This window comes from Leopardus geoffroyi, chromosome B2 (genome assembly GCF_018350155.1).
Source record: "Leopardus geoffroyi isolate Oge1 chromosome B2, O.geoffroyi_Oge1_pat1.0, whole genome shotgun sequence".
NCBI lineage: Eukaryota > Metazoa > Chordata > Mammalia > Carnivora > Felidae > Leopardus > Leopardus geoffroyi.
This window is the reverse complement of record NC_059332.1, coordinates 7,080,959-7,099,707: the sequence shown is the minus strand read 5'-3', so window position 1 is coordinate 7,099,707 and position 18,749 is coordinate 7,080,959.

Sequence of the window (18,749 nt, the reverse complement as noted above, 5' to 3'; positions counted from 1 at the left end):
CTGAATGTAACGTAGTCACCTTTCAGTAGCTGAGTCGTCTTCCGTGGACAAGAACGGGGACTCCTGGGTTCAACCCCAAGAGCCAGAATTATCTGAAAGACACATGAAGCAGTCCCTGCCTTTCTCAAGGCTTTCAATTGCTGAGTTCACCCTCATTTTCTAATTTGGGAAAAACAGAGAAGCAAGAGAAACTAATGTGGTTCAAGCCAACCATTACCAAGTCGAATCTAGAGCAAACACTAACAATTACTGATTTAAAAATAAGATGTCCTGTTCTAGTGTTCAAAATTATGATGGATTTGGGGCACCTGGGTGGTTTGGTCGGTTAAGCCTCCAACTGTTGATACTGGCTCAGGTCGTGACCTCGTAGTCGTGAGATAGAGTGCAAAGCCTGCTTGGGGATTCCCTCTCTCTCTCTCTCTCTCTCAAAACAAATGAATGAATATTATGAAAATAAATAAGGTCGTGATGGTCCTATTTAAATGTCTACAATTAAGGTTTATTTTTGTTAAGCTCTAGTTAAGTAGTCTTTAGACAGGCTGCCCCTGACGGCTCCCATCGCAGACCCTAGAAACCTCTGCTGGAGAAAGTCTTCAGACCCAGCCCTGGCAGCTGTCTAACAGAATTTTTGGTCTCTAAGGATGGCTCTCTTTACTTCCTATTCTTTCCTGGTTCCCAGAAGCCCAGGTAAGTTAAAAACAAAAACAAAAACAAAACAAAACAAAAAAAACAACCAACCACCACCAACAACAGAAAACTCTCCAGGAGGAAAGAATCTAGTCAACAGATAGCTAAGCTGGTATCTTTACATCACATGACCTGTCCTCTTCAAGTGCATTTTTAGTTTAGGACCAGGTTCCCCCTTCTCAGTTTCCTTTGGCTGGGGAACTCGCTCAAGCCAGGGGGCGATGCCCAGAGGCCAATACAAATGCTCCAAGGGCAAGAGTCTATCATCCCCTTTCTAGTTGTCGTTTACCAAATTCTTTGTGAAAACTTCACGGCCAGTGGCTCTCATGACAGATAAAACTGTACCCCAGGAGTATACACGTGTGTTCCAATGATTAGGAATGCTTGTTAGCTTTTATTCTGATCTAGAACCAATTCTGACCAAAGGTGATATACCAGTCGAGGGTCAGTGCAGGAGTGAGATAGCACACTCACAAGGATCTCATTGAAAATTAATTTACTAAATGAACCACCTCCAGAGGTGTGATCAGGGTGACAGGAGATTTCATGCAGAGGCATGTAGGGACCAGCAATAATGCTGTTATCACCTCTCAGGCCTGAAGAAGGAGCTGGGTTCTCAGAGCCTGGTGAAAGCAGAGCTCCTGACAGGAATCTTGGCCATATAGGAATGCATCCATTGCCAGAGAATATCAGCAAGACATGGGAAGAGTGTGCAGATTAAATGCCTCTCTCCTCCTGCCCTCCAGTCTCTCCATCCGTTCTTCCGATTGGCCAGACCCAGCTGGCCAGCAGAGGCCAAAGGACCTGGGTGTTGACTGGTCTTCTAGGACATAGGAGAGCACAGAGAAGAGAATATGGACTCCGCAGAAAGCAGGTTGAGAGGGCGCGAGAGTGGATGCGGTTCTTGCAACAACCGTAAAAACAAGCCGCATGGCGTTGAATCCATTTTACTTTTTTGTGTCTGGATATTTCCCCAGCCAGATTTCGGGCTCCTCTATGGAAAGGACTGGGGTCATGCTTGCTTGAATGGCTCTTTCTGCCTGCCTACCCTGTGTTCTCCGGAATCTCAGATGTGGCCTGACATCCAGCTGCAACCCTGTCACTAATCCAGAACTCTACTTCTAATCAGTTCTTAATGCCAAGTTATGGCATGCATCTCTGCATATAAACTGCAATAAACTGTTCCCTGGCAACATCGACTTTCAAGGGGGATGATGAAAAGTTATCAGTTTGGAGAAGGGGACTTCCAGTCTACAGATTGTGTATCAACTCTAGTATTTGTGTTTCCTCAAGCTTATGACAGCGGGAGTTTACCAACCAGAGGATGTAGATCTTATCAAAAATACAGGATACTCAGTGGTAAATTTTACCTTTTGTATACTATAGATAATTATACAGCCAAATGACTACTTATTTAGTGCCCTCCAAGTTCTTGGCACAAATACTCCCGATCCTCATGAAGTGTTATTAATCCCATTGCAAAGATGAGACAACTGAGGGTCAGACACCTTCCATAACTAGCCCAAGGCCACAAAGTTAGTGAAGGACTAACCGTTTGGAAAGAGCCATTTTGGATTTGCATGTTTGTTTCCATCATACAGATTTCAAGGTGAATGAATACAGGCTCCCTCAGCAGCAGGACGAAACCAAGGCTGCTGTGTGAATAATGGAAATGCCCTCCCACATGAAGAAAGCTTCGTCTTTGGCTTCATGTGCTCAGTATAATTTTCATGAGGTCTTCCTGGCTACCCTATTGTATGTTATCCACCTCTCCAGACATTCTTCCTATTCCCTCTTTTATTATTTAACTATTGTCTTGTTTCCTTACTATATTGGAGGCTCCATGAAGGCAGAGGTTTTTGTCTGAATCATTCACTGCCTTATCCCCGGTGCTTAGAATAGTGCCTGACATATAGTAAGTGCTCAATAAATACTTGTTAAATGATTAAATATCAAGTTATTCTAAGAGTCCCAGAAAATATTTTCTCTGGCCGCTTATACTTTAAGGCTAATAATGATTTTTATTCTTGTATTTATTTTCCGTAGGCAGTAGCCTAAGGTCTATCAGATCAGCTTCATGAACAGTAACAAAAGTATCAGAGATATTCATTTTGAATAACTCTCCACTCATGGACTCATGATACAGTTTTTAAATTATTATTATTGGGGTGCCTGGATGGTTACTCGGTTGGGCATCCGACTCTTGAGTTTGGCTCAGGTCTTGATCTCGTGGTTCGTGAGTTTGAGCCTCATGCCAGGCTCCGTGCTGACAGCACGGAGCCTGCTTGGGATTCTCTCCCTCCTTGTCTCTCTTTCTGCCCTTCCCCTGCTCATGTGCACATGCTCTCTCTCTCTCCAAATAAGCAAATAAACATGATAAATTAAATTATTATTATGACTATTATTTGTGGTATTGAAAACTGATTTCCCATTTAGTTCCTGAGAGAATAAATTAAAACATTTATAAAGTCATTGCATTGGCTTATGCCTATTTTAGCGGAGATGAGGGGAAAGATACAGATGTGTGTGTCTATCTCTGTGTATATTTATAGCCATGTGTGGCTATGGACATAGATTAGATTCAGTATCGATTGTAGATAGAGGTTAGATACAGATATGGAGTAGATATAGAAATATAGATACGGATACAGATACAAACGTTTGTATCTCAGCTGGCAAACCGTACATTTCTGGTTTGTAATCAGACATACCCAAGGACCTGATCTCTCCACTCTGCAATCCCATCTCTGAACCCAAATGTTTTCACTTCGTCCTTTCCTTTGCCTTTGATGGACGCCACCACGCTGACCATTCCCACGTGGCCTGCCCCTATAATCTGTTCTAGTCCACAACTGTGGTGAACATTCTCTCATTCTGATACGGGAAATCACAATTTAGGGTCTTTTCCCTCCCAAAGATCTGTATTTTCTGGTATTTTCTTCGTGGGACCACACTCTATATAGCTTTCTGAGTCCATTTACTGTGGAGAAACGTATGGAGTACATTTTCCCGAAATGGGAACATAAGTAGTAGAGGTCTCTGATGACCCTCTGTTGGTGGCATAATTAAGTAGAATTGTGGGTTTATGTTTATGTGTAGAACACCGATGCAGAAGGATGGGATGTGTGCAGAAATATGTAAATAAGTAACTGTTTAATTTCATTTTGAGGGTCCAGAAACTTATTTGAAGTTGACCACAAATGAGAGCATTTCTTCATAATCTACAAAAGCCTATTTAAAATCCTAATTACCAACACTTTGTAAGAGATGCCAAATGGTGATTATTTGGGGAGCCCTAGGGAGGAACCAAACCTCAAAAAGGGGTACATCCTTCCCTAAGTTAAAAACGTATGCACATGGGCATATTTGCTTTTAATTGTAAAAACATATCTTCTTCTTATTCATAAAATATGAAGCATTCTGATGGGTCTCCCCCCTTTTTTTGACACTGAGAATAAAAAAACAAGAAAGTCACAGATATACACCAACCTTCACTCTGCTGCTAATTAATGCTATCAAAAGACCTAGCCGGATTATTCTGCAGGCTTTTTATCTCTGCATGATGAATAGCTTCAAATAGCCTCCTATCTCCCATTACCAGTTGGATGTCACCTAAAAACTGAGTAATCACAGCAACTGTTCCCAGTAAAAATAATGCAGCCTTTTCCTCCAGAGTATGTAGTAAAAGATGATAAGTATCCACCTAATTATCAAATGACCAGTTCTTTTTTTTTTTCCATTTTAATTGTAGAAAGAAGCATTCTCTGCATTCCTCAGCCATGTATGTTAGCATGGTCTGAAATGTTTCAGGGAGAGTGGATTTTCAGATTGTATTGCACTGTACTACAAGAAAAAATGGTAGGGTTTTTGGTAAAATATCATCAGAATCTTTATAGGCTTTGCATTAAAATTCCTTCAAGATAAGCCACAGCATACATGTCGCTGTCGTAGCCTGTGACACTTCATGTTGAGTATCATCAAAGGACATATTTAACTTTGTGCAGATATATAAATGACTCTTATCTTTTCTAAGTATACATATGAAATTATTTCTTCTGAATGCAATGCCTATGATTTCCAAAGTACTCTATTTATCTCTGTTGCAATTAAAAATCAATTTATCCCATAAATGACACAATTTCAAGTTTTAGTAAATTTATGAAGTCAACCTCATTTTAAGAATTAAAGAATACATTGCATGATTTTGTTTTCCATTATTATAAAAAATAAGGGAAATATTATAAATATATACCTGCAGGAATATTTCTAAAGGATTTGTGAGCCCAAACAATTTCTGGGAATGAAAATAGAAAAATGTAAACTAATTCCACATCTTCCATAATATTCCACAATAAGAATTAAAGTGAAAATTTTGGACCAACGCTACTAATCAAAGAATGTTTATCTCACTATAATTTGTAATAGGATTGGGGAAAAAATCATGGGTGTCTGATCTCATTCTTACTGAAAATCAAGAACCATAGTACCCATGGTTTGAAATAATAGGGTTTTTAAGCCATATTTTAATGGTTTGTAATAGCTATTAAATAGTCAGTATTTGCAAAAATATTTTAACCAATCTTTTTTCTTTCTCACAAGCTAAATTGTTTACTATTTCTGAGAGTAATACCATTGTACTTGTTAGATAATTTACAGTAAACACATATCCTCTTAATCACATCACTGAAACTTAAATAGATTTGTAAAACCATTAAAAAATCAATACTTAGCTTTTAGGTGATGAATTAATTAATGGAGTGCGAATGCTTGAAGTCTGCATTACCCAGCGTGCACCATGGCTTTTCATAGCATCGCTGTCAATGGGAACAGTACACAAAGTAACATGATGTACTAGTTGGGGAAGTGCTGATAAAAATGTATCAGTCCCTGCTTCCCAGTATTCCAGTAAAAACTGCTTTTTGGTAAGAAATGCAATTCAGTATGTTTCTGTTTCATGTGGTGGTGGAAGAAAGACATGTTACTGACAAATGAAATTCAGAGAGAAAGGAGTCAGGAATTTTCCATCTCATTTTAATTAATCAGACAAAATGTGATGAGGCAAACATGATATAAAATTATGAAGGGCTGTAAGGCTTGGGAAGTGAGAGTTTATTGTTTCCTGCATAGGACTTTTTTTAGTCTTTTTCTGAAAAATAGATCATATTTTCCTACTTTCATTTGGGTTCTTTTTCTACTATTCCTCTTCCAGTGCTTCCATTCACTTCTTTCATTATTATTTTAAAGTTTATTTATTTTGTTGGGGTGCCTGGGTGGCTCGCTGAGAGTCTGATTTTGGCTCAGGTCATGATCTCCCCGTTTGTGAGTTCGAGCCCCATGTAAGGCTCTGTGCTGACAGCTCAGAGCCCGGAGCTTTGCTTTGAATTGTGTCCCTCTCTCTGCCCCTCCCCCACTCCACTCTGTTTCTGTCTTTCTTTGTCTCAAAAATAAACATTAAAAATTTTTTTAAAGTTTATTTATTTTGGGGTGCCTGGGTGGCGCAGTCGGTTAAGCGTCCGACTTCAGACAGGTCACGATCTCGTGGTCCGTGAGTTCGAGCCCCGCGTCGGGCTCTGGGCTGATGGCTCAGAGCCTGGAGCCTGTTTCTGATTCTGTGTCTCCCTCTCTCTCTGCCCCTCCCCCGTTCATGCTCTGTCTCTCTCTGTCCCAAAAATAAATAAACGTTGAAAAAAAAAAATTTTAAGTTTATTTATTTTGAGAGAGAGCGAACATTGTATGCGTGCGTGAACAGGGGAGGGGCGGAGAGGGAAAGAGAGACAGAATCCCAAGCAGGTTCTACACTGTGAGTGCAGAGTGCTCCATGAAGAGCTCAAACTCATGAACTCTGAGTTCATGACCTGAGCCAAAATCAAGAGTAGGATGCTTAACCAACTGAGTCACCCAGGCACTCCTCCTTCCACTTCCTTTAAAACTTTCCTTAAATATACCAACTAGGATTTCTACAGGAAAATCTAATCAGATACCAGTCTCTGCCTTCAAAAACATACACTATCACTGGATAATAGTATAAAGTAGACCACTATTAACAACAAAGGAGTAATTGAAACAGCGTAGGTACTATATTTTGAGGTGGCAAAACAAATAATTTTGGTGATGATCTTTAAGAACACCAATTGGCAAACAAAAAATGAAACGTGAAGGTGTTTACTTTGGGCTATGATTTCATCCAGACTGGGGTTCTCACTGAGAATACCTGTCAAGCTGAGAAAAATTTCTAAGAATTGGTCTATTTAAAGGAACTGGAGAACTGCTGTGGCAACCAAGACTTTTAGGAAAACAAAAACAATCGCAGAGAAAGAGAATCCATTTTACCTTCAGGATGTTTGCCAATTCTGGATACAGGACAAGAGACTTAGGATCTGAAGTCTCAGACAGAGAGCCTCTACTAGGAGACAAAATAACCAGTAGAGATTTTGGCAATCCGGCAGGAACAGAGACCAAAATTATAGTCTTGAGGATCCAAGACTCTAATTAAGCTAAAAATCAGTAAGAAAAGATAACTAAAAAGTACTGAACTTCTAGTAAATTAAGCTATATAGTATGTTGGTCAAATAAGAAATCAAAATGAAATAAAAAAATATTTTAACTATGTGATAATGAAACTAAGACATAAAATTATTGGGATGCTGTTAAAGCTGAGTTTAAGAAGAAAATTGCAGTCTTGCATTCATATATTAGAAAATTTATAAGGCTGGAAGTTGATGACCATACTAACTATCTCAAGAAATTAGAAAAACAGAATAATAAATTAATCTCAAATAAAGAAAAAATATATAAGAAATATATGAAATAGAAACATATTTTTTTCAAAGGACAAGACAACTGATAGACCTATAGAAAGACTAACCAGAGAAAGTTCAAGAAAGTGTTTATGTACATATGAAAGAAAAAACAAATTACCACTATTAGGAATGAAAAGGAGGGCAACACTAAAGATTCCACAGATATTTAAAATATAATACAAGAATATTATAGACACCTCATATATATAAAAAATAAGCATTTAGATGAAAGGAACACATTGCTAGAAGAATTTTGTCAGCTCTATAGCAAGAAGAAAGAGAAAGTGCAAATAACCCTATATCTTTTAATGGAATAGAATCTATAATTAAAACCTTCTTCCTCTGTTGCCTTCTGACATGCATACATATACACACATACATATGCAAAAAAACCACCTCCAGTATCAGATAATGTTACCAGTAAAAATTTCCAGACATTTTAATTATGAAATAACAACAACCTTACACATTATCTTCCAGGGAATTAAAAAAATAAGAGACCACTCCCAACTTGGTATATGATCCCAGCACAACCTCCTGTTATTTTAAGCTTAAAGTTTGTTTTGACTGAGATAGGTATAGCCACCTCTACCTTTTGTTGTTGTTGTTGTTAACATCTGCTTGAAAAATATTTTTCATTTTTGAGACAGAGAGAGAGACAGAGCATGAGCAGGGGAGGGGCAGAGAGAGAGAGGGAGACACAGAATCTGAAGCAGGCTCCAGGCTCCAAGCTGTCAGCACAGAGCCTGACACTGGGCTCAAACTCACAGACTGTGAGATCATGACCTGAGCTGAAGTCAGACGCTCAACCAACTGAGCCACCCAGGCACCCCGAAAAATATTTTTCTATCCCTTCAGTCTCATGTGTGTCTTAGAAGCTAAAGTAAGTCTCTTGTAGGCACCATATCATTGGAACTTTTGTTGTTGTTTTGTATTTATCCATTCTACCATTCTATGTCTTTTGATTGGTAAATTTAATCCATTTACATTTAAAGCAATTATTGGCCCTATTACCATTTTGTAATTGTTTTCTGTTTTGTAGATTCTTGGTTCCTTGTTTCTTATCTGATTGGTTGAGTATGTTTTTTGAAGCTCTCTATTGAATTCTTCAATTCAACCCCTGTATTCTTCAGCTCTCAGATTTCTGTTTTGTCACTGTTGTTGTTTTGTCAATGTTTTCTATTTCTTTGTTGAACTTTTCATTTTGTTCATGCATTGTTTTCCTAATTTTGTTTACTTGTCTGTCTGCATGTTCTTGTAGTTCATTAAACTTCTTAAAGAGAATTATTCTGAATTTTGTGTCAGATAGTTTATAGATCTCCATTTATTTAGGGTCAGTTATTGGAGATTTATTAATTTCCTTTGGTGTTGTTACGTTCATTTAATTCTTCATGATCCATGTTTCCTTGCGCTGATATTTGAGCATTTGATTACATAATCTCTTCTTCCAGATATTACAGGTTTGCTTTAATAGTCTTTCACCAGTCCACTGAACTTGGGGTTCTGGGTGGGTCAGCTAGTGTCCTTGGACATGTGGAACTCGCTTTTGTGGTCTCTATTTGGGCGAGGCCACTGCCTGAGTTATTAGGCCTGAGATCTGCTGGTGGGTGGGAGCAGTTGGTTAGGACTGCTGGCTGGGTTCCTTGCCCAAGTTTGACAGTAGGATGGGCCCCATGGTTGCCCAGATTCTCCTCGGTCAAGCTTCCTAGTAGGATGGGATTGGATGCTATACTCAGTAGTTGGGTGGTACTGCAAATTTACGTCCTTGCCCAAGCTGGGCCATAGACCAGGCTTTATGGCTATTATGGCTTGATGGGTGGTGGCCAGAGTCAGGCATACATGTCTACCAAGCTCCCTGGCCAGATAAGGCCATTGACTTGGCTCTGCAGATGGACAGAGCCACTGGCAGGGTTTCCTGCTTAGGTGTATTGTAAGTAGGTGTTTAAAATGAGCTACTCAGCTTCGTGGGTGCTCTTGTTAGGCTTCCTGGTTAGGTGGGGCTTGTGTTTATCAGTAGGCAGGGCTACGTAGTTTCTTCCGGGCCTAGGTGGAATGGTAGGACAGTCTGAAAAGCCTGTAGGGCTTGTTGACTGGGGATCCAAATCGGGCAGAAATGTGCACTAAGCTCCCTGACCAGACAGGGCACCAGCTTGTTTCTGCAGATGGCCAGAGCCACTGGCTGGGATCTTTACTCAAGCACCTCTGTGAGGAGGACCTCAGTTTGCCAAGATCCAAGTGCTAAGAGGAACCCACGATATCTGTCAGGTGAGACCCAAGTGGGCCTCGCAGGAATTATCCCACAACTTTTAGGGAGCTGGATGTCTACTGTGGGCTTTTTCCCACTGGAGAATCCATAGGCCTAGGGGAGCCCTCTTGGTGTGGTGCTGTGCCAGCATGGAGGAGGATTGATGTAGTCAGAATACACCTGTTCCTTTTCCCCTGCTAATGCAGCCTTTCACAGTCTCTGTGGTCCAGGTGGGTGATTCTGCCCCGTTCCTGTGTTCTGGGATTTTGACAATGGTGTCTTGTCTACATAGTTATGAGTTGGTCGTCTTGTGAGAGGGACTGAAGTCAGCAATGAATTATGTTGCTACCTTGATGGCATCACTCCCATCAGCATAACCTTTATATCAAATGCTGAACAGAATATTATTAGAAAGGAAATTTTCTGGCCCATCTCTTTCATGGAAATAGATGCAGAAATCTTAAAGTAATACTCAGAGTGTGGAAAAAGCATTTACTAAAATTTATCGTTTTTTATGATAAAAATTATTAGCAAGCATGTAATCCATATGTAATGATGGCATATGTAGAAATGACAAAACAATAAATTATTGTTAATTGCCAATGTATAAATTATTAGAAATAATGTGTGAAGTCAAAATGTTGTTAGGCCTGCTGTAAAAATAAAAAATATATATATTACTTAGCTGTACTAAACCATAGAGAATAAATTTTAAAAAAGAATTACATTAAAAATTATATCAAGAACATTAAGTGCCTAGAAATTAATATAACAAAAGTTGCACAATAATTCTACTCTAAAAATTACAGTTAAGATAAATTATGAATATCTAGAAAAATAAAGGGAACTAATATTTTTGTGGGTTAGAAGACTCAGTATTTTTCAGATGTTAATTCTCTATGAACTTATGTATAGCTTTTAACCAAACTCAATCTAACTTTCTTATAAATGAACCAATAATAAAATATGTCCTATATTTGCCTGTTTTCTTTTACTTACCACAGGTCTGTAATATTTATCCATGTTGGTGTATGTCTCTGTAGATTTGTTTGTTTTACTGAGTAGTATTCCACTGAATGGATATACTCTAGTGTTTCCATTGATTCATGTATCGATAAAGTTTATTCATGTATTGATAAACTTTTGGGTTATTGTCAATTTGGGGCTATACGAATAAAGGTGCCATGAACATTCATGTGTAAGTCTTTTTACAAGTATGTGTTTCCATTTCTTTCACAGAAGTATCTAGAGGTACAATGGCTAGAGCATATGGAAAGTGTGTATTTAAAGTCTAAACAAACTGACAAAATCTTTTCTAAGTGGTTGTACCTCTCCTGTCCATATCAGCAGCATAGGAGAGTTCCAGTTACTGTATCCTTGTCAGCACTTGTTACTGTCAGTCTTTTTATTTTTAGCCTTTCTGATAGCTATGTAATGGTATCTCCTTCCAGGTTTGATTTGCTTTTTCCTAGTGACTAATGATTTGGACACTTTTTTCACACACTCATGTTTTCATCTGTGTATCTTCTTTGTTAGAGTGTCTGTTCAAATCTTTTCCCCACTCTTTTAATGGATTGTTGTTGTTTTAAATTATGAGTTGTAAGCATCCTTTACATATTTTGGGCATGAGTTCTTTATCAGATATATGATTTATAAATACTTTCTCTCCGTGTGGTTTATTTCAACAAACTCTCTCTCTCTCTCTCTCTCTCTCTCTCTCTCTCTCTCTCCCTCTTTGTTAAGTTTATTTATTTTGAGAGAGGGTATGCAGGGCAGGGGCAGAAAGAGGGAGAGAGAGAACCCCAAGGCAGCTTTACACTGTCAGTGTGGAGCCAAACACGTGGCTCAGCCTCACAAACCGTGAGATCATGACCTGAGCCAAAAATCAAGAGTCAGATGCTTAATTTGACTGAGCCACCCAGGTGCCCCCAAACTCTCACTCTCTTAACAGCATCTTTTCATAAGAAATTTTGAGGAAGAAATTTTGAAGGATATCGAACTCATATTTTTTCCTTTATAGATTGTACTTTTAGTGTCATAATGGTGAAATGTTTGCCTAAGTGAAGATTACAAAGATTTTTCTCCTGTGTTTTCTTTTTTTTTTTTTAATTTTTTTTTCAACGTTTATTTTATTTTTGGGACAGAGAGAGACAGAGCATGAACGGGGGAGGGGCAGAGAGAGAGGGAGACACAGAATCGGAAACAGGCTCCAGGCTCCAAGCCATCAGCCCAGAGCCCGACGTGGGGCTCGAACTCAGGACCGCGAGATCGTGACCTGGCTGGAGTCGGACGCTTAACCGACTGCGCCACCCAGGCGCCCCTCTCCTGTGTTTTCTTAAGATGTATTATAGTTTCACATTTTACACTTAGGTCTATGATCCATACCAATTAAATTTTGAATATGGTGCCAGGATTAAACTGAAATAATTTCTCCTGCCTCCCTTCCTCCCTCCCTTTTTTCTTCCTCCCTTTTTCCTTCGTCTTTATTTCTTCTTTTATTTCTCTTTCTTTTGTTCTCTTTCTTCTTCTTTCTCTCTCTCTTTTTCTCTCCCTTCCTCTCTTTCTTTCTTTTTCAAAAAGATATCCACTTACCCAGTGTTATATGTTGAAATGACTCTGCTTTCTCCACTGAATTATCTTTCTACTTTTTTTCAAAAAATTAATGGTCTCTAGTGTTTCTCTACTGCAATTTTTTAAAAAATCAAGTTTTTATGTATGGGCCTATTTCTGGACACTGTTCTCATCTATCGATTGACTTGTGTCTGTGGACCTAAATACTGTATTTTACTGATACTAGATTTAAAACCAAATCTTATAACCAGGTAGTATTAATCATCTTTTTTTTTCAAAGTTGTTTCATTTATGTAAGGTCCTTTGAATTTCCATAGAATTTTAGTCACCTGGTCAATGTCCATAAAGCTTCTGGAGTTTTGATTGGGATTTTATTAAATCTATAAATCAGTATGGAGAGAATTGCTATCTTAGTGGTATTGAGTCTTCCACACCATTAAGAGAATATATCTCACAACTTAATTAGGTCTTACACGATATCTCTCAAGAACATCTTTTAGTTGGCAGCAAACAAGTCTTGATCATTTGTCAGATTCATTCCCAAATGTCTTATTTGGGAGCATTTATTCAAATTTCAAACATTCAAATATTCAAAAAAAATCTCTACTTGTAATTGTTCAATTCTGGTATATATAAGTATAACTGATTTCTGCTCATTGCTCTTTTTCTCTGGTTTTCTGCGTTGTTTCAGAGAGGAGGGTGAGTCTGGCTGTTCCTACTCCATCCTGAGTGGGATAGAAAGTCTCTTCTACTGGTTTTGTAGTTGTAGAGTCTATTTCCACTATTTTAATGGTGAGTCTAGAAACTTTCAGATGCTAAAGTTACTATTTACCATCCTGCTGAAGAATAATAAAGTTAGGGTAATTTAACTCCAACTTCTTATTTATATGCTGATTATTATAGGTATTCAATTTAATCTTGTTTTTATTACCCCCTATGAAGTAGTTGTTATCCTTGCTTTTTGCAATGTTTGTTTATATATACCCAAATGTTTAGTGTTTTCTTTCTTCACCATTTATTCTGGCATAAAGTTTTCTTCTTCTTAAAGTGGTCTTTAGAAGGAACATTTGTGGGGGATATTTTTTGTTATAAATTCTCTAAATGCCCATAACCTTTACAAGATAATCTAGCTGAATGTATAATTCCAGGTTGTAAGTAATTTCCTCATGATACCTTTAAGATGTTATCTCATTGGCTTCTGGCTTTTGCTGCTAATATTTTAGTCATTTCTGACCTCTCTGGTGTCCAATTTCTTTCCCACTGTGTTATGTTCAAGTACCAATTTCATTGTACCTATTTTGTTTAGGTTTTCTGAATCTAGGTATCCCAGATTATCCTTTTTTATTTTTTTGAGTTTCTTTATTTATTTTGAGAGAGGGAGAGAGAGCACACGAGTGAGGGAGAGGCAGAGATAGAGGAGGGAGAGAGAATTCCAAACAGGCTCTACACTGTCCGCGTGGAGCCCAACGTAGGGCTCAAAATCCTGAACTGTGAGATCATGACCTGAGCCAAAATCAAGAGTCTGATGCTTAACCAACCGAGCCACCTAGGTGCCTCACAGATTTTCCTTTTTTAAAAATAGGTAATGGTGAGGAAGTCATCCTGCAGAAGTCCACATTTTATGTGGAATTGGAGGATGGGCTGTGGTGGAAAAAGATGAGGGGGAACGGCTTTCCCTGCTCAGACATCTACTTTGATTGGGTGCCATGTTTTTTTTTTCCCTCCAAATTACATCTGTCTGCCATTACAACTGAGGATCTGACAGCTCTCAAAGAGAAAGCACTATGTCCTGAGTGCGTTTATCTCTCTTGATTCGTGCTTTCCTATTCTTTCTGGCATGGAGATTTCCTTTGCTTTCCTGCCAGTCAAGTAAAGCATTTAGAGAAATTTTACACAAGATGGTTTGGGATTAATTTAAGTGTTTGCTGTTGTTGTTGCTGTTGTTAGGACAAAGTCTCTGGAAATCTCATCTAAAGTATTATCAGAACAGGTAGTGTGGGAAGGTCTCGTGTATTCTTTGTGAGCACATGTTTGTTTATCCGCCTGGACCATGAAATCTATTCAGTTTGAGCCTGCATTTGAGTTAGTTCTGATAACTAACCTATTACCTGGTAGAAAATACCTGTCAGTAAATACTGACATTGAAAAAAAAATTTTTTTTTAATGTCTATTTATTTTTGACAGAGAGACAGACATGAGCGGGGCAGGGGCAGAGAGAGAGGGAGACACAGAATCCGAAGCAGGCTCCAGGCTCTGAGCCGTCAGCACAGAGCCTGACGCGGGGCTCGAACTCACAGACTGCGAGATCGTGACCTGAGCCGAAGTTTGACGCTCAACTGACTGAGCCACCCAGGTGCCCCAAATATTTACATTTTTAAAGGACTGTGGCAAGGGAATGAAGGTTGGTATGACTTTTGAGAAGGAGTGAGTGGGCAACACTTTAAAATTCAGAAGAAATGTAATGTGTGGTCAGGAATGAGGAGAAGTCACTGGACATGGAAGTTAGAAAGTAATTTTTAAAAAGGAGGTTTTAAAGAAAGAGGTGAGCAGAGGAGCAAGAGATAATGGGGAAGTAATGACTCCGAGCAGTGATGGGAAAGGATGGAAAGGGTGCGCTTGATGGGGAGGGAGGACTGAGCAAATCACAGCTCTAATAGGAAAGATCTTTCATCAGAGCTTGGAGTGGGAGGATCTAATGAAGGTTGAAAAATTCGAAGAGGAGAGAGTCATGGATGAGGCAAGTCCATTGAGAAGGTAGGAAGAAATACAGAATCCAGAGGAGAGTTAGTGCAATTAGCTTTAAATCAGAACAGAGAAAGAAAGAATGAGTGGAAATATAATTCAGTCAATAGTAAGAAGCAAGAAAGATTGAGGCATATGTTACCCAATGAAAACTATTTTCTCATTTATTTATAATGTATTTCCCACCTACCTGAGAAGAACTAGAAGCAGCTGGAATTATAAAAAGAACTAGCAACTGCCCACAAATTTATAGGCATACGTAGCGAACATTGAATTCTTTATGAGAAGATAGCAAAGAGAAGAGATTGGGGGAATCCGCTCATATGATTCAAAAGGAATCATCTTCTAGACTCTCACGCATTGTCACTTAGCACTTTGATTGGAACGGTGCAGAACACCAACTTTTTATTACGTCACAGCTCTTACACCCACTGGACTACTGTAGGGTTGTTGGGAGCTATACTTTGGGAAAAGTCGTGAGTCTCTCCTGAGGCCAGTGTGGAAACATCCCTGTCCTTCCAGTTAGATGAAGACAAGAGTTGGAAATGAGTCTGGACTCATGTTCCCTTCATTTTCAGCTTTGGAAACCTGGAGATCCAAGGGTGAGTTTCAGTCTATATGGCAACTTCAATACACGTACTACATCTGCTATCAAGGTGCTAAATCACGTCATGCAAAATGTAAGATGAATTTCTATATGGAGCAGACCTAGAGAACATTATTATAATTAAAATTTGCTTCAGGCTTCACTAGCATTTCAGGTACAATTATGTTAGAAAACTTTTTTTTCCCCAACAACACTTAAAATGTTGTATAATAGTCAAGCGAGATGATGTCCAAGGTGGGCAAGCTTTCTTTGAATCAGTGTCAGGAAAGTATATATTTTTTTGGAAATCTTCTACTCTTAGATCTGCACAGTTGATTGCTTTAGATAGAAAAGAAATCCACAGCCCTGAATATCCACTTAGCTGAGTCACTGAAAGGCAATGGCCCAATACAAATATTCTAATAAAAGATGAAATTAAGGAGGACCCAATAAGAAGCAAAGATCAAATGGAAAATGTTCTTTCCAAAATGAAACGCTTAGTCCAGGAAAGCCTCCGGTGTCAAGCCTTGAACCTGAGAAGCACTTGGCTCTAAGATCTCGACCTCCTGCATGAGCGCGTCTGTTACTCTCTGTGTGGCTTCATGTGATATGTACTTCTCAAGCTTGGAGAAAGAAAATGAATTCCAGCCTGGACTGCAGGGCTGTCTGAGGACAACATTTTATTCATCTGTGCTCCTTCTCCCCCCAGGCTGCTATAATCTAACTTCCTCTTTCCTGCCCTATGTCCCAAGATCATGCTGCCTTGTGTGGGTCATGCAGTGTGTCCCATGAGATACACTCCCCCTTACCACCCTGTCAGTCACAATGCAACTCATATTCCTCGTTTGCTCAAAGTATCACCAACTAGTAACCAGTGAGTCCTGTTATTCATTGACAGTATAGCTAATTCCTCTTAATTAATGTATTATTATAGGAGAAAGGAGTGGCTAAACTGGAAATCATATCAAGAGGTGGGATTAACCAGTGGGAAAGAAAACACTGGCTCAAACTGATCCATTCTTGTCCCAGACTTCTAGGTGAAGAGGAAGAATCTCTAATGTTTAAGGATATTGAGCGGGTAACTTTATGCCAAACCCTGTGTTTGTTGCTTTCACATGCATTGTCTCTTTGAGCCCTTCCAAGAACAAGTGGAGAAACAAGCCAGGGGGTTTCAGCATCTTTCCCAGGAGGGATTCAAACCCACGTGTACGGGAGACTTAAGTCATGTTAATTCCTTGATCATGATACTCCAGGTGTGGTTTCTAATCATACTTACAGTAACATCCAAAGTCTCTGACATGTTCTTCAACGTCTTACCCATCAGGCTTCTGTCCCCATCTCCACCTTTATGTCTATAGTTGCCCTCCCTGTCTGCAGTCATGTCACCTCCTTGTCTTGTTCTTCTAATGCAACAAGTTTGCTTACACGCAGGATCCTTGCACACCCTGGTCCTGCTGCCCGGAAGCTCTTCCCTTAGGTATCTGCCTACTCTACTCCAGTCCCTACCCAAAAGTTGCCTCCTCAGAGAAGCCTTCCCTGATTCCCTGCATAAAAGAACACACACGATGCCAGATCACTCTGTATTCCTTCACCCGACTTTATTTTACTTCGAGGCCTTTTTTTATTGCGTGTGGCTGATATTCCATTATATCCTGTTTTATCATATTTTTCTTGTGTTTCTCACTAAAATATAAGTCAGCTCCATAGGTGGGGACATTTTATAACATCAGCGCTCAGAACAACATCTGGCGATTAGGGAGGTGCTTAATAAATGTTGAATAGGTGAATAAATGATGATTTGGTTTTTATCCACAGCCAGTGCAACGTTTCGATGCCACAGTAATGTTGGTTTTATTGTCGTTGCTAATGTTAAACACCTTACAAACTGTATGACATTTAATTTTTGCACGCTCACATAAAAGCATGTAAGTGAGAATTTTTATTATTGCCTCAATTTTACAGATAAGGATATGTTATCCTCAGAAAAACCAAATAATAGGTCACAAAACAAGTAAGCAGGACAGCTGGGATTTCAAGCCAGGTGTGCCTGACTCTCAAAACCACACTCACAACTGTATGGACAGACATGCCCACATTGTCTTGTCACTGATTTTGCTGTACTTAGAGAATCACTGATTTAGCCCTGCCCTTTCTTATACAGATGAGAAGATCTGAGACCAAGAGTAGTTTCGAGCACAAAAAACACAGCAAGATCTAGAACTCCTACACTTTCCTGCACGTACCAGAGCAGCCCGTGATCGATAGAATTTCACGAAGAACGTAAGCCACCGATCAAGGAGGACACATGTTTAGGTACTTCCTGGCAACGCGAATCAAAATAATATATTCAGTGGCAACTTCAGAAGGGAAGTATGTGAAATTCACTTTGGGAAGTGTGAACAATATTTGGATGAAATAAGAATCCTCTGGGTGTCAAATTGAAATTCGCCCAGAGTATTGGTGAGATTTTAGCACACAGGTTTGACAAAGGCAGACTTTTGATTCATAACAGACTTCTGATCCAGTTCGTAACCATTTTTAAGATATTTAAGGGAGCGTAAGCTGGATAAGTCAGAAGCTCACTCCAGCACGTATTTCTTCATAAACAATATACACACTTGAAGATAATTAGCCCCAGCTGTTGGGGCATATTTCAATATATTTGACTCACAGAGGCTGAAAATAGTATTGATGTTTTATTGCATTGAAGGATAAAATCATCAAAAAACAGATTATAACTACAGAACTCATGAAAAATGGAATATGGAAGCATGGATGGAGATCCAGACAGAGGTCAGTACTCATGCATTTTTTTTAAATTGCAGTATAGTTGACACCCTTGTTATATTAGTTTCAGGAGTACAACATGGTGACGTGATGAAATCTGTGCATCATGCTGGGCTTACCCCCGGTGTAGCTGCCATCAGTCACCATGAGCACTATCACAACACCATGGATTATGTTCCCTGGTATGCATGCATTTTAACTCCTCAAGTTTGTTGTTTTAAAATATAAGAATGCTTCCATTCAGAAGGCTCCCATTGAACATTTTTACTGATTACCTACCAGCGTGGCAGAAGCCGAACTTAATATTTATCTCTGTTCCCTCCTCCAAACA